The 21,851-nt window shown below is 40.5% G+C and overlaps 1 long non-coding RNA gene across 1 annotated transcript; it reads right to left on the bottom strand.

Moving 5' to 3' along the window:
• Positions 1 to 14,303: 14,303 nt before the first annotated feature.
• LOC137095041 (uncharacterized) lies at positions 14,304 to 20,645 on the bottom strand. Its single transcript, XR_010908770.1, has 3 exons — positions 20,499 to 20,645; positions 17,895 to 18,040; positions 14,304 to 15,676 (listed from the first exon to the last, which is right to left on the bottom strand). It is a non-coding gene; the product is annotated as an uncharacterized lncRNA (long non-coding RNA).
• Positions 20,646 to 21,851: the final 1,206 nt, after the last annotated feature.

Raw genomic sequence — 21,851 nt, 5'->3', positions numbered from 1 at the left:
AAGTGCCATTCAAGGTGAGAAGGGCAGAATATAAATGCTTTAAATAAATAAAGAATAAACTAGACACTTTCAATATTAGCCATTGCCTTTGTAAGAGCAATTGCAGAGAAGTAGCAAGTGTCTTATTAACCTATTTAGTATACATAACATTTACATCCTGCTTTTCCTTCCTGCTATTCAATGAGGTATAACAGCTTTTTCTTTATCCTTCAATGCCCTCCCCTCATAAAACACTGTGAAATACGACATGGGAGACAGTAAACTGGCTTAATGTTTCCAGTCTAACAACTGCTACTCCTAGTTGGCCCTGTCATTTAGGGCAGCCTTTCCCAACCAAGATTATCTCCAGAGGTTTTGGGCACAACATCCACCATCCCGTACTGAGTGGAGATGACAGAAGCTGTTCTCCAAAATAATTTGAGTAATGCAATTAGGGCAACAGGTTTTGTGGTTTGCTTGCAGATGGTACTGGGTTCCATTCCTGGAAACCTGCAACAAATCTTCAGGCCACTACCAATTGATAAGACTGAAGGAATGAGGGAAGAAGATGGAGGGGCAGGGTGTTCCAGACACAGGTAAGTGAATCAAATTCTTGATATTGTGTTTTTGATTGATTTCATTATTTTGTAATGTGGAGGGGTTTTTTTTGGGGGGGGGAGTGAAACCACCACTTTTTTGGGCAGGTTTAACAGATTTAAGGCTGTCTTCAGGCAAAAAAAAATCCCTACCTAAAAAGTGGACTAAAAATATTTATCAAATGATTGGGTGGGTGTTCAGTATTACCAGGGAGCTGAGAGGCCACACATGTCATACTGGCTGCACTTTTGCCAGCTCTGGAGTAGATTATGCTGAGCCAAGTCAGTCTGATTCATTATAAGGATTTTTGTGTTCAACCTTCTGATCCTTCTGTGTATGTAAGGGAAGGAGTCAAAGGGACAATCTAGTGAGAAATGTCCAGTTGAATTGTAAGGAATGAATGTTTTGAATGCATGTAAAAGAGAAGAAACAGGCCTGAAGAAAAACCAACATGGAGTTCTCACAAGGCATGATATAGGAGGGCCTTGGCAGTCAAAGCGAGGAGGCATCAAGGCATAACTGAATGACAATGGACAATAAGGTGTGCGGCCGAGCATATAAGGAGTAGAAGCAGTGTGCAGGTGTATCTCATAAGTCATGAGGCCCAGAATGCAATGTCCTGAACTTTGGAAAGAACAAGGAGTTAAAAGGACTTGAAAGGGACAGAACAACCTGATTATTAAAAAGAAGAAAAATGGATTTTTGCCTATAAATGCAGGTGACACCAAGAAGATGCACGCTTCCTGATCCATGGCAACAGAGCGTCCGCACTTCCTCGGAAAAGACTGATCATCTTCGCTGGAGGTGGCCTGTGTATGCGTATGTATGAATGTGTGTGTATGTGCGAGAGCTCTCCTTGATGTGATTTTGGATATGATTCTGTGATGATTGTATTTCAATAGAAGTTACATGAATAGTGTCAAAGCCAAATTTGGTCTCTAAAGTGTCTCATTGATCTAAACTACCTTATTATTCCTTATACACTCTGCACAAAAGAACAGGAACCTCTTTGGATTCATAACAGAATCAGAACACAGGTGTTGCTATCTGTACAGGAGGAAAGGTTTTACATGCATCTTACCAATCAACATGCGGTATTTGTGTGGGTGTCGGGCATCCTCGATTACAGGGATAATGTTGGTTCACTTCTTTGCTACATTAATGAGGTCGCGGCCTGAGCGATGGGAAAACTCAACGGCATACACAAGACCTTCCTGTTTGATGAGATACAGGAAGTAAACACAGAGCACACTTTATCTACTTGAACAATGAAGTGGCTAACAGTACCCCGAAAAAGCATTCACAAGATCCAGTGCTGCAGTTGTATCTACAAATACACTTCTGACCAGATAGTTAAAAAAAATCAACTGAGTAATGCAGCAATTCAGATCATTGTCCTGGCATGGAAATATTGCCTTTTTAGATTTCATTTCATAGGCTGGCTAGGGGATTTTGAGAAAGATATTTCAGAATATCACTTTTCCAAACTCTAGCTATAGAGAAAAGAAGAGTTCAACCTTCTGCCCCAGCTTGAAATTGGGGATTAAATGGGTTGCACTCAGCCTAAATGCCAGGAATATTCAAACCAAGTTTTCACTGGTGATGTGTGACACTGGAATGCCTCTCAACATCAGAAACAAACCCCTGCTTTACCTTACAGGCCATCAAAATGTCTTGGCAACCCAAGACCACCTAAACTCATTTTTTCTGATGAGCAACATGTGTCCCTCCAAGGTGTTGAACAGCAGCTCACATGAGCCCTCAATATGAGCTGTCCTAATTAAACCTAATTGATATTGCAGTCTGACAACATGCAGAAGGGCACGCATTTCTGACAAGTTCTCATCCTAGTTTCAAGCGTTCCAACAGTTCAGTTCTTGTGGGTTTTTTCGGGCTATATGGCCATGTTCTAGAGGCATTTCTCCTGACGTTTCGCCTGCATCTATGGCAAGCATCCTCAGAGGTGAGGTCTGCTGGAGCTGGGGAAAAAGGGGTTTATATATCTGTGGAATGACCAGGGTGAGACAAAGGGCTTTTGTAAGTTGGGCTAGGTGTGAATCTTTCAACTGACCACCTTGATTAGCATACAATGGGCTGACTGTGCCTGGAGCAAACTCTTCTTGAAAGGTGATTAGATGTCCCTGCCTGTTTTTCTCTCTGCTGTTTTTGCTGTTGCAATTTTAGAATTTTTTAATACTGGTAGCCAGATTTTGTTCATTTTCATGGTTTCTTCCTTTCTGTTGAAATTGTCCACGTTTGTGGATTTCAATGGCTTCTCTGTGTAGTCTGACATGGTGGTTGTGAGAGTGGTCCAGCATTTTTGTGTTCTCAAATAAAATGTTGTGTCCAGGTTGGTTCATCAGGTGCTCTGCTATGGCTGATTTCTCTGGTTGGAGTAGTCTGCAGTGCCTTTCATGTTCCTGGATTCTTGTTTGGGCGCTGCGTTTGATGGTCCCTATGTAGACTTGTCCACAGCTGCATGGTATACAGTAGACTCCTGCAGAGGTGAGATGATCCCTCTTGTCCTGTGCTGAACGTAGCATTTGTTGGATTTTCTTGGTGGGTTTGTAGATTGTTTGTATGTTGTTGTAGAGAAATGTTTATTATAGAGTGTTTAATGTACTGTGTTTAAACTGTATTTAGGGTTTACATTAGTTGCTATGGCCTAACTGTAAGAGATAGGTTGCCATGGTAACAAGGCCTCAGAGGAGGTGGGCGGAGTTTAAGGAATAAAAGGTTTGAAAGCGACAGTTAATATTCAGTCCGGTGGATGAGACCCGGGGAAGAGGATCAGAGTCAGTTAGGGCTCTGGGTTGTGAAGCTGTGAGAATTCAGTTAGTTCTTAGGATTTGTGAATATTTCTTCAGCAAGAGAGCTGAAGGTGTTACCTTGTTAGATTGCTTAGGTTAAAAGAATCTAACAGAAGGGGTTTTAAGGATCGCCAGTAAGGAAAGACTGGTGATCAGTGGTTTGATCCGAGTATAGGACAAACAGTGTGGAATATTCACAATAGGGAACTCTGAAGTAATAAAAGCACTTCACTAAAGAAGGAGTTTATAGAATTGTAACATCAGAAGCTTGAATGTATCTCAAACCAGCCATTTTGTAACATCAAGCCTTGTGCCAAGTTCAAATTCTCAAAACTGCAACAATTACGTTCTGTTAACAATAAAACTTGTTCTCTTTGTATTTCAAACCTGCCTCCTCCATTGCTTTTATGCTTGGTGCATTCCACACTACCAATGTCACCTCACAACACAACTAAGGATAAACAGAGACATAAACCAGCGTCTCTAAACATATTGGTGGCAGCTTAATTGATATCTAAAAGAAGGTTCCTTACAAATATTGTTGGCATCAAGGAAAATTAGTACTTCTTTACATAATTTGGTGCCAGCAGCTGGGAGGCTTTGTTACAGTTGTGTTTCCTCATCAGCTTCCCTATGCGGTCAGTGGTTCCCTTGATGTATGGCAGGAACACTTTTCCTCTGGGTGGATCTTCATCTTGACTCTCGTGGCTTGTTCTTGGTCTTTCAGCTCTTCTGATATCTGAGGTGGAGTATCCATTGGCCTGGAGAGCCCAGTTGAGGTGGTTCAGTTCATCCTGGAGGAGGTGGGGTTCGCAGATTCTTTTTGCACGGTCTGCCAAGGCTTTAATGATGCTTCTTTTTTCCACCCAAACATCCAGTTCACTATGGAAAAAGAAAAGGAAGGAAGACTGCCTTTTCTAGATTAAAGCCTTGGCAAGCCTGCAGATGAAAACTCCTTAGAAAAACAAAATAAGATAACCACTGATTTAAGGAATTATGATTAGTATTTATATTATTTGTATCACACTTTTTCTCTGTAAAAAAAAAGACTCAAAGCAGCTTACAGCAAAACCAATATATTTCAGTGTAAAGCCTAAAAATACACAAATATTAAAATAGAATTAAATCTGAATAGTATTAAAAGTAAACAGTTAAAACCAATTAAAATGAATATGGAATAGTGGAATAACAAATGGAATGGCTCCTGACTATAATTTTGGATTGCATGATTTTAATAATTGGTTTTAATGTTGAGATGTTTTAAACTTTTTGGTTTTTAATGTAAATGTTTATTTTGTTTGTATGTCTGTTTATGCGACATCAAATTGTTGCCTACTTGTAAGCTGCTCTGAGTCCTCTTCAGTGTGAGAAGGGCAGGGTATAAATATAGTAAATAAATACATATTCATAGCTACAACCACAGGACCCCCTGACTTGGTCTTAAAAACCTCCTTCTTTCAAAGCCTGCCTGAATACAAATGTTATAGCCTGGTGCCAGAAAGACAGGGAGGGGCCATTCTGGATTTTATGGGAAGAAGGGAGTTCCAGAGCAGAGGAGCAGCCACCAAGAAGGAAGGCCCTGTTCTCTTGTTCCCACCAACCGAGCTTGAGATGGAGGTGCAATTGAGAAAAGGGCCACTCTTGAAGATCTCAGGACCCAGGTACATTTGTACAAGAGGATGCCGTCATCCAAATAGCCTGGACCTGAGCGATATGGGAAAACAAACAAAACTCCAAAACTGCAGTTAGAAAATGTGTTTGTTAAGGTACTAGAAATACAGAACATTTATAAATGGGGCGGACAACTTGTAGCTATTCAGACACTGACGAACTACCACTTTCATCATTCCTGTCAGTTACAGTGGCTTGGGCTTATGGCAGTGCGCTACATGAACCTATTTGAGCTTTAAGACCTCCGGGGAATGACTGCTTCTTGGTCTCACCACCATCATAGGCACGTTTGGTAAAGATGCATAGCATATTCCCAGTGCTTGCTTCCAAATTGTGGAATTTACTCCCTTGGAAGGTCTATCTGGCTTCCTCTTTGTTGTCTTTCTGCTGGCATGCAAATCCTTTTTCATTTAGGCAGGCATTTGGTTTTTAAATCATTGCAGCAGATGTGGTTTGTGTTACATTTTTATTATATAATTTTTAAAGCTATTGTGTTTCAAACAGTGGTCGTTTTAATTTTGTATTGACATTTTTAAAATATACTCTATTTTACATGGCCAACAACCATCTTGAATTCTGTTCAGAGAGAGACATAGATAAGAAGTAAACAAAGATACATACAGTTGAAGAGTCACAAGTCACCCACTTAAACACAGCTATTCATTTGTTTCATTTATATGCCAACTTTCTCCTGAAGTGGGATTCAAAGTACCAACAAAAGACTCAACTAATATCTAACACTGACATTTTCAGAACAGTTTAAATCATTACTTTAAAATAATTTAAATTCATTTAAAGGGGATACAAAATTTTAAAAATAAAACGTGCCCCATAAGAAGCCACCCTGCAGCTAAATACAGATTTAAAACTTGTGTAAGAAAAATAACATTTTGGACTGCAACTCTCAGGCTATCCAATCAGTGTCAACATTGGGAACCACTGGTGTAACAAAATAAATCCTAAATTGGTCTAACAAAACTCCATTGATTTTCAGATAAACATGCTCAAGTCTGTGGTCATGGTCACAGACTAAAAAATACCTCTTAATGGTAAAGAAAACTAAGGTGACCATAAACTCTATGCAGGTGAGTACACAGAATCCAGGTGGACGTTTGAGTAAGCAGCTCAGCGGACAATGATCTGCAACATGACAGAGACCAACTGGATCATCAGACGAAACTGCCACCTCTATGAAAGGCAGAGAAATTAAGGAATTTCTAAAAGGGGGTTGGACTGGATGGCCATGTGGCCTCTCCCAACTCTATGACTCTAAGAAGGGTGTCTTCTATGCTCTGCCAGTCCTCAACATTCTGGTGCAGGGCTTCTTAATTATTTTTCTTCTCATGACCCCTTTCAGACCAAATTCCCTTGTGACCCCAGGCATTGTTGTTGCTGCACTCAAGATGGAATAGTGTCTTTACATTTGCCTTACACCTTTATTTGTATTGTATTTGACAAAGCCAGAGACCACACATGCTGGTGTGCTCTAAACAAATATAGTTGATCTTTTATCAGCTTTGGAGCTGAGAACATCATTTTCCTCAGACAACTGTTTCTTTTACAGTTCAGATGCAGACCTATTTTGACCTGTGAATTCCCTCTACAGACGGGACTGGTCAAGACAACTTCCTATTTTCTAGGATAATTCTGTTGTTGCTGTGGGGATTGGGGTGTATTTATCACCACTGTATGACTTTGCCATCTTGTGTGGACATCTGAGGTAAACAAAACATTAGGAAATTTTGAAAATATTTGAGTGGTGGTGGTTTCAGGGAAATTGAGTGCTTGGAAGATTCAATAAGCTTTGGAAGTGCCTGGAAGACCAATGATCTCCCCATTTTAACACATTAAGCCTCCCTTACCTTCATGCCTATGGGGCTCCACTGTCACCTTTCTGCCTCCTCTGAAGCCACCCCGACCACCTCGGCCACCACCACGTGGGCCACCTTGTTCTCTGCTGCCTCCCCTGCCGCCTTGGAAAGGTCCTCCACCTCCTCTTCCAAGAGAATTAAATCCGCCTGTGGATAAAAGAGAAGAAAAAGAACTGGATATGAAACATTCAATGGTTGATGTAGCAGAAAGTCTGGCAATGTTTGTCAAATGCAGAGAACATTACCCTTTCTTTTAGTCAATCTAAGGAACCAGTGACTGCAAGTTGTAGCTTTCAGGAGATCATACGGGATTATAAAGCTATGGGTAGGAAGCTAAATGGCCTTGATACCCAGGTCATAATATTATCTCTCCTCCCAATTCAAGGACAGAGCACAGAAAGGGAGAGAAGCACTATAGGAATGAATAACTGGCTTTACATACAGTGCCAATAGAAAAAAATTTGGCTTCTTGAACCATGGTCTTAAGAGGTTTAATCAAGCTGGACTTCTGCAAGAGATGGCTTGCACCTTACAGATGTTTGGAGGAATGTTTTTGCTAAGAGCCTCACAAACCTGATCAATTACTGTCCAGCCAAAATGAACAAAATGGATTTTAATATAGAGAAATGTATAGTACGACACTTACACAATACAAATGAAACACACAGATACTGAATGGGTAACATCTGTTTGGAAACAGTCCTAGGGAAAAGATATAGTATTTTTGGTAGACCATAAGTAGAGAATGAGTCAACAGTTTGATGTAGCAGTTTAAAAGCCAACACAATTCTAGATTGCTTCAATAGGAGTATTGTGTCTAGATTGTGAGACAGAGAAGATCAAACCAGTCCATACTCCAGGAGATAAAGTCCGACTGCTCACTGGAGGGAAAGATATTAGAGGCAAAGATGAAGTACTTTGGCTACATAATAAGAAGACAGGAAAGTTTGGAGAAGATAATAATGCTGGGGAAAATGGAAGGAAGAGGGATTGATGAAGGGCAAGATGGCCAACAGGGAGCTCTGGCGTGAGCTGCTCCATTAGGTCACAAAGAGTCGAAAATGACTGAATGAATAAACAACAACAAAATTCTGTATTGGTCAGACCACACCTGGAAGACCACAATTCAAAACAAGATGGGAAATACGGAAGGTGTCCAGAGAGGGGCAACCAAACTGATGAAAGATTGGAAGCCATGCCTTATGAGAAAGTTAAGCTTGGAGGAAAAAAGGTTTAGGGCCCTTCCACACAGCTACATAAAATTCCACATTATCTGATTTGAACTGACAGGGACAAGCTTGTCTTCAGCTGGTCTGGAGACTAGGACCTGGAACAATGGGTTTACATTTCAGGGAAAGAAATTCTACCGAAACAATAGGAAGAACTTCCTGATGATAATAGCCCTTCAACAGTGAAATATGCTGGCTCAGGGTCTTTTTCTATTGAGATTTTTTAAACAGAAACTGGATAGTCATTTGCCGGGGGTGTTTGATTGGGTGTTCCTGCATGGCAAGGGGTGGGAATGGATGGCTCTTGTGATCTTTTCCAACTCCAATCGTTATTCCATTTTATTTATTTACTCTATTTATACCCTGCCTTTCTCTACCTTAAAGGGGACTCAAGGTGGCTTACATATAGACAATTATTCAATGCTTTAAAACACCTATAATTCCAATACTACTAAAATTGAAATTAAATTAAATGTACATTTTAATCATTTAAATACATTATATTCAATATAAATCACGCCATCCATAATAATATTCCAGAGCTATTCCATAATCATTGCACATATTACAAATCTGTTATTCCACTGCATTATTCTCCAAAAGCCTGATCTAAAGGCCAGGAGGGAGGGACTGACCAAATGTCATTGGGGAGGGAGTCCCATAGTCAAGGGACCACCACTGAGAAAGTCCTGACTCACATCCCCACCAGTCGCATTTGCGAGAAAGGCGAGACCGAGACCGAGAGTAGGGCCTTAGATGATCTTAATCTCCAAGGTGGTTCATAGGGGGAGATATGATCAGACAGGTAAGCTGGAACTGTTTAGAGCTTTATACACTAAAGTCAGCACTTTGAATTATGGTTGGTAGCAGACTGGCAGCCAGTGGAGCTGGTGCAACAATATTCTCCTCAAAAAATGTGGAACCTTGGGGTAGCTTCTTAAGCTTGTCCAAATAGCACAAAGAATATCCTGATTCCAGAAATCTTGTCTTTCCTAAATATCAGCTAACTCAAGCATGGACAAACTTGAAGTCGAAGTCCCACAGCCTACCCTTAGGAATTGTGGGAGTTGAAGTCCAAAACACCTGGCGGGCCTAAGTTTGCCCATGCCTGAGCAAGTTGTTGTTCAGATGGAGCTATGAATTCACAAGTGTTTTTCTTTTTCCATGTTCTCAATCTTTTGTCATTTTTGAAATAACTAGGACACAATGGATAAATAGCTTCAAATGGCAGACAAAAACCTAACTACCTTCGTGACTGCATTTCCTTCTACGAACCTACATGACCCCTTCGATCTTCCGGAGGGCAATTCTCTTGCTCCCACCCCCGTCGCAACTTGTGGGGATGAGGAAAAGGGCCTTGTCTGTAGTGGCCCCTTGGCTTTGGAACTCACTCCCCAGAGAATTTAGGCAAGTGCCCACCCTGGCAGTGTTCAGGAAGAACCTAAAAACTTGGCTGTTCCAGTGTGCCTTCAATGAATGAACAACAATCCCTGACCTTGACCAACTCCTGCATAAAATGCCCTCAGATGCACTTTATTTTATCCTCCAGTGCAATTAAACGCCATTGTTTCGTCCCACCAGATCCTCCTTCCAGATACACTACATTGCTCATATCACCCAGTGTTTTAAATCTTTTTAATTTTGCAACTAGCCCTACCCACTGTGACCAATTATTGTGCTTTTAATTTGCACTGTGTGTTGTTACTTTGTATTGCTTCTTGTATTTTATTTTCATTATATTTTTGCTGTTGTATTTTTATGTTGTACATTTGCACTGTTGTAATTGTTGGGCTTGGCCTCATGTAAGCCGCCCCGAGTCCCCTTGGGGAGATGGTGGCGGGATGCAAAGTTTTATAATAATAATAATAATAATAATAATAATAATAATAATTAAACACGAGGAAGAACTTTCTGCCGGTTACTGCTCCCACTACAAACTTGGGAGTAATCCAAAAAAGGAACTTCTGGCAGCTTGGATCGAAAATAAACCGAGCGTGAAACCACCTCGACCTCCTCGGAAGCCTCTGCGTCCACGATCCCCGAAGCCGCCGTGTCCTCCGCGGTCCCCATGTCCCCTGCGGGGGCTGAAACCTGCAGGACGAGCACAAGGTAGACGTCAGGCCAGGCTCCGAGAGGCCTCTTGGAGCCTCCCTCCCTCCCGAAGGCCTTAAGGGCTTCCCTCCTTCCTTCCCTCTCCTCGCTCTCACCGGGCCTCATCTTGACTGCCGACCACAGACCTCACGAATGCCACACGCGCCTGAAATTCCAAGACCGGAAGTGCAAGCGCGCAGAGCCTCACGCGCCCAGGATCCCTTGGCGCACCGGAAGTGCGTGCGCAAGCCGGGGAGGGGCAGGGTAACGTAAGTCCGTCTCAACTGACGTCAAGCGTTCTACGCATGCGCTGTGCGGGCTTTCAATTCCAGGCCTTTTGGCTGCCTTTTGTTTGTTGAAGTTGGCGCCATCTTTGTTCCGTTTCCAGCTGGAAGGTCAGATCAGGCTCATGGCTGTTTGTGTCTGCTCTGGCGCTTCTGTGAATACAAGGCGCCCCAAAAGTCGCCACAGAGAAATGGAAAACTGTAGCGACATTTACAAAAATGTCCGTTATAATAACTTTCGCTAGTTTCATTATCTGAGGTGGAGGCCACAAGGAGGCGCCAGAGAGAGAAGGAGAGCCCATTTTAGAAGGGAGGGAGGGGCTGAAGGAGTTAAAACATTTCCTCATTTTCCTGATAATCCTCCCCACCCATGCTGCCATTTTGGGGGGGGGGGAGGGGGGAAACCCAGCGTTTATAATATGGGAAAAGAAGGGATAACCAGTGAAAATGGAGAAAAAGAACTGAACAAGTTCCTGGACCATCTCAACAGCATCCACCCAAACATCCAATTCACCATGGAAAAAGAAAATGAAGGAAAAGTGCCATTTCTAAATGTCATAGTAGTTATCTGCAAACCCAATCAATAGTTGAGCCACATTAACACCTCAAGGCTTAAATGACAAACTAGAATTCAGCTGTTACCTTTAATGAGTTTACAGAATACCCACACACAGATGTTGTTTATTTGTTCAGTCGCTTCCGACTCTGTGACGTCATGGACCAGCCTGTCAGCCGTCACCACCCCCAGGTCCTTCAGTCAAGCCAGTCACTTCAAGCATACCATCCATCCATCTTGCCCTTGATTGGCCCCTCTTCCTTTTCCTTCCATTTTCCCCATTTCTCATACTAGTGCAAGTACAATCTAGAATCAAGAGAATGAGTTGTGAATCCACATTGTGCTTGCACTTTAAGGATAGTGCTCACTCCAGTAATGACCTTAAGTATTATGTCTTAGAGAAATGACAAGCCCCTACTCATATGGACATCAAGAAATCACTTCTTCGCAGGGAGACCTTTTGGATCCACAAATTAAAGACATTAACACCTCAAGGCTTAAATGACAAACTAGAATTCAGCTGTTACCTTTAATGACCCTGTAGTACTTAAGAACTTCCTGTACCTCAACAGATTGCTCGCAACTGAATAAAGAACACTAAATGTAAAGATCCTGGAAGGACATGTAAGTTATAATCATAATATTAAGATCATTATTTTTTATATATATAACATCAGTTTGGGGTATTTTCCTATATGTCTATTCTTAGTATGATATATACTAGTCTGATTTTACTACTTAGTATACTAGTTCTCCTTTTTATTTTCATATGTATAAGAAGAAATAAGAAGGCAGAGCCAAGTAAACAGGGAGATTACCTGAAGAAGTATAGAAACTGGCCTGTACCCGGGAAACAGTTGTATTCACCCCGGCATTACAGATTACTTGGCCATCCCTGATGTCCAGAAACAACAACTCTGTTACACGTTGATAAAGGACTGAAACAACAACTCTGTTATACATTGGTAAAGGACTTATCCAAGAGCAACTCTATGTTGACATCATTCATATGAAGAACGTTGATATTTACATTTGTATTAGTCAGCTTATTGACCCCATTAACACTTGAGAACATTTTCAAGACGGGAGTAAGACCACGTTTGATCTCCATTCATTTTATTTGACAGAATCGAAATTGCTATTATTGTACTGTAAAATTGATGTAAAGTGTTACTAAAATGTATATCTTTATATGGAGTATGTGTTATTAACTTGATTTAAAGTTTCAACAGCACTTGGGAATATTATCAAGTCTGTAGTAAAACTGTGTTTGTTTGTTTTCATTTTTCCTTTTTGACAGTATTGATATTTAAACTGGAAAGTGTAACAAAGTTATGGTAATACTTGTGTGAAGTTTGCTAAATTGAATACCTTCATGTGAAGAACTATATAAGAAGACATTAATTACATATATTAAACTTAATATTTCATACTATATACCTACTTTCCTTTTCACAACTGGACTTAATGTCAGGGGAAAACCTTTACCTTTTACCAACACTTTTTAAAGTCTTTATAAACTTAAAATAAACTTTCCCCACACACTTATACACTACATAACCCTTTCCCTTTATAACCTTTCCCACACTGTTCTGTACAGTACATGTACTGTACCTGTTTCTTTTAAAACTCTCCTGTATCTTCCGCACGGGAAGATCAGAGAGGGATAGCTGCGCATGAGGTTTCTGTTTCTGTTTTACTGAGTACTCCTCCTCCTCCCCTCCCCCCCCCCCCCACCTCCCTGACAGTGGCAAAGATGGAAAGGAAGCAAGCCCTCCTTGCCTTTCCCTTCGCCAGGTGAATAGAGAAAGAATGAAGGAAAGGAAAGAAAGGCCCTTCAAGGCAGGAAGGAGAAAGGACTAAGGAGGGAAAGTGTCTTGGAGAGCGGCAGCAGCAAAAACCCATGAAACAACAAAAATACCGCGATACATATTTTAAATTAATATTGATTGAAAAACTGCAAAACAGCGAGTTTGCTAAAAGCGAACCGCGAAGTAGTGAGGGAACACTGTATCGACAAACATGCACACAGGAATGCAATCAAAGGTTTGTCTGCAGAGCTTTTATCATTTTTGGCATACACATTCTCATTGGTTCCCACAGACAAATCATTTCATTGCTCTTTATGATTTTGATTGACATATTATCACATGTGGGACCCTAACAACTATAGTACAACTATAGTCTATTGTTTCTGACTATGACTGTCTTAATGAATCAAACATATTTGTTAGTCTGTTTCAAACATAACCACAGAGTGACTGGGAAACTTGAGGGCTCTAAGTATCCACTAGCTAGCTGGTTTTGTCTGGATGTACTGTTATCCTTGAAAAGTAACTTCCCCTTTGCAGCACTGTTTTCTCAAGCAGTCAACATTTTCTGTAAACAAAGACCTATTGCAGAAACAGGACCATATGGCAGTAAATCAAAACATGGGGATTGGGAACACCTCTGAAAATTTCCTTTTAAAACTACATCTCCTCCAGAACCACAATTAAAGCCCTGGCAGACAGTGCAAAATAATCTTGTGAACCCTACCTTCTCCAAAGTGAACTGAACCACTTTTCCTGGAAGCAGGTTGTTTTTGTTTAAAGAATGATCAGCTTGGGTAACAGGTAGAAATTTGCCTAACATCTTTCTAGAGCCAGTCCTTGGAGAAATGCTATATTTGTGGAAAGCCTATCTTGTGTGGAGAGAAACAGAAAGGAAAATGTGGCAACCCTAGTTTATTCTTGTAATAGTATTATTATACAACCTGGTTTTCCCAGATTTGCTGTGGGATTTACTGAGTAGGAACTGCATGCAAATTCCCTGAGATCTGCTAGTGCTTTCTTTCAATTCCCACATCTGTCTGCAGCAACACCACTTGTCCATATTACATAATGCCTTTATGCCCTTTAATTGGTCACATAGCAAACTAGAATTGATTAAAGTATATAAAATATATTTCATAAACAAAGACCTAAGATATTACATAAGATTTTATAGTTGTTTATTGACTGAAACCAAAATATATAAAAAACAAATGGGTGATCATTTGTGTACTGCTTATCAAATGCAATGGTAAACCATTTCTGAGCAAATCCCACTGCAGGTTTGCCTTAGGGCCACTGTAAACTGAAAATGACTTAAGGGCACACAAGAACAACCACATCACATGTTAGAACATTTCAGTTTTTCAAACATATTTTCCAAGCATATCAATGCCTGTTTTTTTTTTTAAATCCCATACAAAATTTCTATACATTTTCATTTAAAATTGTGGGTCATTTACCTCTGGATGTTTTTGCCTACAATTTTCAGAGCCAAACTGCATGTTCAATGCTAAAGGATTCTAGAAGCTGTAACCCCAAATATTTGGATTTGGATTGTTGTAGGTTTTTCAGGCTATATGGTCACGTTCTAGAAGCATTCTCTTCTGACTTTTGCCTGCTTCTATGACAAGTATCCTCAGAGGTTGTGATGTCTGTTGGAAACTAGGAAAATTGGATTTATATATCTGTGGAATGTCCAGGGTGGGAGACTTTTGGAGGATCAGATCTTCCCAACCTCTGATGTAAACTCTAGCCCAAAAATAGGTTTTGCTTGAAATTGTTTTCAAGTTCCTAATTGCTGTTCTGTACCAAGTGAGTATTGTAAAGATCAGTTTTGTTTTACTTCCTTGTGGTTGTAATCTGCAAGAGTTAAACGTATGTAACAATGACCTGTCTGTTGAAACCCATTTACACATGAAGGTTAATCAGTGTCCATGTGAGCTCATCAATAAAATATCCCATTTCCAGTCTTCTTGTTTGCTATGGAAGAATGCCTATGAAGAATACAAATATACATGCAGTTTACTGGAAATGTTAGTTATGCAGAATATAGGATATTGTTTTATATCAATTCAGACTCTATCCCATTTACTCCAGTCACTAACTCTCCATAATTTCAGACAAGATCTCTTTTACATCACCTGCTATGTGACCTTTTTAAATGTCTATGCAAAGAACTGAACCTGTATGACATGTATGCAATTATGTTCTTCACAACCCGGACTCCATCCCTAGATGTCTATCTCCTGCTCATTGCCAGAGATCTGTCCTTCAAAATCAACATCAATGTAGATTTTGACATTTGTCTTCTACGAAGACTATTCTTCTGTATACAAAACACTGCCATCCTGAACAACCAAGATCTTAGTTCAGCAGATGACAACTAATATTTATGATCATTGTGTATGTTTCTTTCATATGGTGGCTCCTATTCTCTGTCAACAGGAGATAGTGGATTTGCACCGACTTTCCTCCTAAAATCTTGTGCACCGTAACTGTAGTCTGGCTTACCATGTGGCACTTTTTCTTTCAAAAAAAGCAACATGATCCTTCCCATACAGAAAAGTTGTGTGTGTGCAGCTTGGCTTTGCAAAGATGAAGGTAGAGACTGAGCTCTTATTTTGCAGTTTGCATCTTGTGTGTGATGTGAAAGGTTTTCATGAATCCAAAAAGAGAAGAAAGTCTTCAGGGGGCAGCACTTGCACAAACTCATCGCACTTCTCAATCTCCTCTCCCTTGTAATTTAGCATCCTAGCAGGTGATCCTGTTAGTTTCTGGAAGAGGAAAGAAAGCTGCTTAATCGGGGGAAACATTCACTCTGTTGCAGAAAAACAAAGTACCAGATTGTGCTACAACTTCAAAAATATTCTAAAAGGCAAAAATGTAGTTTAGTTCCAAGCCCTACACAGATAGTTAGGTATTGTTATAGTTGCAATTTCAGGAAATTAAGTCCCATGTTTTACTTCCATGTTTTTCATAAGTAACCCAAATGGTTACTGTTTATATAAGGAGGAGTTGTATGAGAGAGAGAGAGAGAGAGAGAGAGAGAGAGAATGCTACATGCTCTTGGCTTATAGTGCAAGACACTCATCCACCTCACAGTCACAAAAGGCAAACTTTAAAACAATGTAATATTCTGTCATTGGAGAAGGCAAAGTGACAGAAAGATATCATAGTGAGCTGTATGTGACTCTAAGGTGCAGCCTCTAATGCCTCTCAGTGCCAATTATGGACTGCCAGAGGCTGATAGACTCAAGTTTCTATCTGCTCCCACCATTGCATATGCTGGCTAGTGCTGGTGAGGGTATGGATGTATGGAGAGCTACAGCTGCTTATATCTATCTACTAGCGCAGGGGTCCTCAAACTAAGGCCCGGGGGGGGGGGGGGTGAATGCGGCCCTCCAAGGTAATTTACCCAGCCCTCGCTCTGGGTCAACCTAAGTCTGAATCGACTTGAAAGCACACAACAACAACAAAAACAACAATCCTATCTCATGAGCCAAAAGCAGGCCCACACTTCCCACTGAAATACTAATAAGTTGATATTAGTTAAAATTGTTCTTCATTTTAATTATTGTATTGTTTTAAGTGTTTTTTTTTGCACTACAAATAAAATATGTGCAGTGTGCATAGAAATTCATTCATTTTTTTTCCAAATTATAATCCGGCCCTCCAACAGTTTGATGGACTGTGACCTGGCCCTCTGTTTAAAAAGTTTAAGGACCCCTGTACTAGCGTATATACCTGGTGTTGCACAAGTGTCGGAGGAACCACTGCTTTCATCTCTTCTATCTCTCTTCCCTATCTATCTTTCCCCCCTTAACTCTCTCTTTCCTCCTTTTTCATTTTCCCTTCCCTCCCTTGCTTTTTCCTCTTTCCTTTCTGTCCTGTTCTACCCTTCTCCATCTTAGTAGCCAATCCTTCACCTAGCCATAGTCAATCTAATGGCACCACAAAAGGCCAATTCACCTTGCAACAGTCAAAGAGCCTGTACCACAAATGCTGTCGTCCTCTACCACTTCACCTGGCAACACCTAGGAAGGGTGGGAGGAGAGAGGGAGGGTGAACGAAAGAAAGAAAGAAAGAAAGAAAGAAAGAAAGGAAAAGGAGGAAAGGGAGAAAGAGGGAACGGTATGGGGAAGGGAAAAAGAAAGAGGGGGAGTAGTGGCCCCTCCAAAAACCTAGCAACATTGGATATATATGCTAGGCTAAGATAAAAAGAAAGAAAAAATGATTTTTGTAGAAAAGCAATTGGTTTGTACTATTTTAATAGGAAAATAATGTTCAAATCTGATTGTTTGCATCAAGTGAAAGGCCAATCACAGATCATGCATTTCAATCATGTTCCAGGTAACCGGAATAGAGACTGCTAAAATTGAATCTTGCAAAAAACCTAGATTGCATTCACTTTACATGGTGCACAACCAGATACCAAATCAGTGCTGTAGTCTCCCACTGGTGTCCCCTCGGTAGCTGATCATACAGGGTCATATTAAAACCATATTTGTGGGCATTGGTATATCCTGGGGTAACAAATTATATCATTTTAATTATGTGAAAAAGTCCTTTTATCTATCCTAGGGTGCATCAACATTGTAGAATTAATGTAGTTTGACACCATTTTAACTTATATGACTCAATGCTATGGAATCCTGGAAGTTATAGTTTGGGGAAGCAGAAGCATTCTTTGGTAGATAAGGCTAATGATCATGTAAACCTACAATTCTTAAGATTCAATATCATTGAACCATGGATATTAAAGTGGTGTAATACTGCCTTAATTCCACAGTGTAGTTGCACCCCTAGTCTCTCACCATTAAATTTTGTTGGAGGCCCATGACTTCAGACAGAAGCTTATTAAAACAGGATAAGGGTACCACTTCTACTTGCTTAGGAGGAAAATAATAAAGCAAGCATTGTGAAAGGTATATTTTAATACAACTCCCAGAATTCCCCAAGCTCTAAAGATGAAGTGCTCCAAACATTTCTTACCAAAGTGTCTGGCATGTTTTCATTTGGGCAGCAGAAATACTGGCAGATCCAGCAGATTTTCCATATAACCCAAGGAAACAACAAAGCGGGTAGAATAAATATGACCAAGAAGAGTGGGGCAAATGTTACCCATATTCCTTTACCATCTGGACATAAAAGAGAATGCAGTTACTAAGATTGCAGGAAAATACAAGAAATTTGCCAGTGACAATATTTGTGAAAAGAGTATAGTAACCAGCCAGAGTTTTGAACATTAACTTTTTTAAAACTACAAGTCATGGCTACTAATTGGGATGGAGAATGCAAACAGTAGTTCTTAAAAAGGAGTTTCCCCAAGTAGTAATTTAAATGCTTAAAATTATTGTATTCCTTCCATTCTAAAATGCCATAAATTGTAAGACACACACTAATTTCAGTACCACCAACTCTCTCTCTCTCTCTCTCTCTCTCTCTCTCTCTCTCTCTCTCTCTATATATATATATATATGCATGCACATGTATGATTCTAAGACATATCCTTTTCTTCATTCGTTTATATGAAGGAAATGTGCTTGAGAATCAAAGAATTACATTACATATCTGCACTTGTTTTAAACCAATTGTATGTTTACCACAAGTCCTTCTGTGACTTGCACTTCAAAACTACTTTTCAGATTTTTATTACCAGAAACCTTTTTAAATGTCTGGTTATCTGTCACAGAACCCCCCACATGTTGCATACATTTCTGGGCTTGGTTTTTTTTAAGGGGACTATGGCAAAAAGCAATGCTTTGTATATAGATATCTCTCTTGCTTCTGAGAAAAAATCCTAAGGGACTTCTGAAGATCTGGACAGCCACTGTTAAGAATTGCTCTCTCTCTCTCTCTCTCTCTCTCTCTCTCTCTGTGTGTGTGTGTGTGTGTGTGAGTGAGCGACAAATACACCCTGCTCAGCCTCCCAGGAAATGTTTTAATCCGTACCTTGTCCACAACTGTCACTGAACCTGACATAGTACAGAATGCAGAAAATCCCTGTTTCCATGTTGATAAAATAATCTGTGAGTTGAAGTTATTTATTTATTATTTATTTATTTATTTCCGTCACTTTTACCCCGCCCTTCTCACCCCCTAGGGGGGACTCAGGGCGGCTTACAGAGAAAGGCACAGTTCAATGCCTTGACACATATACATACATATATAAAAACAATTAAGCAATTGCAATTTAAAATTAAATCATCAATACACAACAACACCATAAACACAGTAGTAGGCTAATCCTGAGCTCAGCGTTCGGAGTTCCGTAAATCCATTCCGTCTTGTCCAGCTCGTCTGGGTTTTAGTATTAGGAACATTCCAAAATGCATGTTATCTTAGCAATATGCTGTTTAGAAGGTTTGTTAGATGTGAAAACCTTCCCATAAGATGAACATTTAATTATCTTGTAGGTTGCAATAAATGTTAAATGTATAATATGTGAGTACCACCACTCATCACAGAGAATCACACTTGGATAATAACTGACATGGGTTCTGGGGATGTAAACAAAGAAGTAATAGAAAATAAATTTTATAAAGGAATCTGGATGAAGGAATTTGTTATGCCGAGCCTAGAAAAGAGACGTAGGAAAAGTGCAGTGGTGCTTCTTTTCAACTCCCCATATACCTGGCTATAATATATCACATATGCATTCAAAGACTTATTTGCTGCTGCTCCAGGAAGAAAGAGCTAACTTGAAATGGACTTAAGTTACAGAAGCATTAAAACAAACCTGAGAGCCAGGGGAAAGACCTGTGAGCCAAATGGATTGAGAATCTGATTTAAGATCAGTTCTGCACCCTGAGGGGGGCAGATGACAAGGAATACATGTAGATATTGCAATGTGCCCAACCCATGACATCACAACTTCCCTGGCTGCAGGTCTGGGCAGCTAATACTACCCTGTACTGTCATCTCACCAGGAGGCACACAGTTCAGCCAAAGCTTCCTGCTATTCTTTTTGGTCAGAGATTACAGAAGACTAGAGATCATCAGGGAAAACTGGCCTTCCCAACTGGAAGAATGAGCAATGATAGGGAGGAATCACTATTATTTCCAATCCCTGTATTCGTAGGGACTGAGTGCAATGCAGGTAAGGAGGGGGTTCAGCAGCAGTAGGGATGTGGCTTTGCAGGGAAGTATTTCCTAGATGTCACCTATGTCAGATGTAAGGCCCTATGGGATAATATGACTCCATAATATGATGCCATGTCATATTATGTGGCCTGTGAGGCTTTCAATGCCAGGGCAATGTAGTTATATTTATACGGTCTTACAATTACAAGTGGCCCTTTGAAGGCAATCATAGGTTGATGTGGCCATTGGTGAAAATGAGTTTGATTCCACTGGACCTCTAAACGCTTTATAACCCAGTCTGGGATAGTTTATTGGCCAGATTAGGTTTGGAGGCCAGCTATTCCCTTCTTCTTTTCAATATAGTAAAAGCAATTCAATAACAGATCCAGAATAGGTTTTTCCTTGTTGGAGATTTTCTAAGGGGATGATCTATGCCTCAATTTCCTATATTAAGCAAGAGATGAGCCTAGAAGGAAGTCTCAAATTCTAAAATATTATATTTTTTGTTTTTACCTCCAGCTCTCACGCACTGCACCTCACTGAAATTGCTGCTTTGATTGATGGCCTCAACATACGTTTGGGCTTTTACGCAGTATTCAGTTTCAGCTTCCATAGTCCCCAGATGTACAGCTGTGCTGCTGTCTCTCACCACTTTGCGTCGCATCTGCTTTTGCAAAACCCAGGGTGAAAGGGGTTTCCAAACATTAGTATTACCGTATATTCCGGCATATAAGACGACTGGGAGTATAAGACGACCCCCAAATTTTCCAGTTAAAATATAGAGTTTGGGATATACTCGCCATATAAGACCACCCCTCTTCCAATGCACACCAAATAAAAATTTTTAAAAAATCAGATTTGAATTCAATATGGTAATTTTAATTCAAATGTTTATGACATGCAGGTTCCTATGAGAGGGACACTGTACCTTACATTGGACATTATAGTTGCTCTTTCTCCCTTGAATTTCATTTACACTCTGGGTCCTTTACATCATGCTGGCAAGTATGAAAGCAGACTTTAAATGGTTCAGATTACATTTATGTTGGCATAGAAGCTTGCATGCAAATAGAAGTCAGGCTTTGTACTATGAGTACTGAGGTGAAGGCAAAGCATTTGTAAAATTTTTATCTATAAGCAGTCTTTATAAATTACTATTATTATTATTATTATTATTAACTTTATTTGTACCCTGCTAGCATCTCCCGAAGGACTCGATGCGGCTTACACGGGCCGAAGCCTCAAAACACAATACAATAGAAAACATAACACAACAATAAACAAAGCAAATCAAAACAATTAAGCAAAATAACCACAATGACAATACATCAATACACCAAGACACTATTAAAACTGGTTCGGCCGGCACAATGGGGTACAGGGTTAAAAGTGCTGAGATGGCAGGAGGAACGTAGGATTAAAAGTGCGGTGTGCAGCAACATTGGTTGTGCTAAAGTGCTTCTAGGACTTGGGATGGGGATTCCTAATCTGCGAAGGCACATCGGAACAGCCACGTTTTTAGGTTCCTTCTGAAAACTGCTAGAGTAGGAGCCTGACGAAGCTCTTTTGGAAGGGCATTCCAAAGTCGGGGGGCCGCCACAGAGAAAGCCCTGTCCCGTGTCCCAACCAAGCGCGCTTGCAACGTAGGTGGGATCACGAGCAGGGCCTCCCCAGATGACTGGAGCGAGCGTGTGGGTTCGTAGATGGAGATGCGGTCATGCAGGTAGGGTGGTCCCAAACCGTTCAGGGCTTTGTAGGTGAGCACCTGCACCTTGAATTGGGCTCGGAAAATAAATGGCAGCCAGTGGAGCTCCTTAAACAGAGGGGTAGACCTCTCTTGATAATGAGCTCCAGTTAGCATCCTAG

This window comes from Anolis sagrei, chromosome Y (genome assembly GCF_037176765.1).
Source record: "Anolis sagrei isolate rAnoSag1 chromosome Y, rAnoSag1.mat, whole genome shotgun sequence".
Lineage (NCBI taxonomy): Eukaryota > Metazoa > Chordata > Lepidosauria > Squamata > Dactyloidae > Anolis > Anolis sagrei.
Note: the sequence above shows the minus strand (reverse complement) of the source record. Positions and strands in the feature narration are given on the sequence as shown.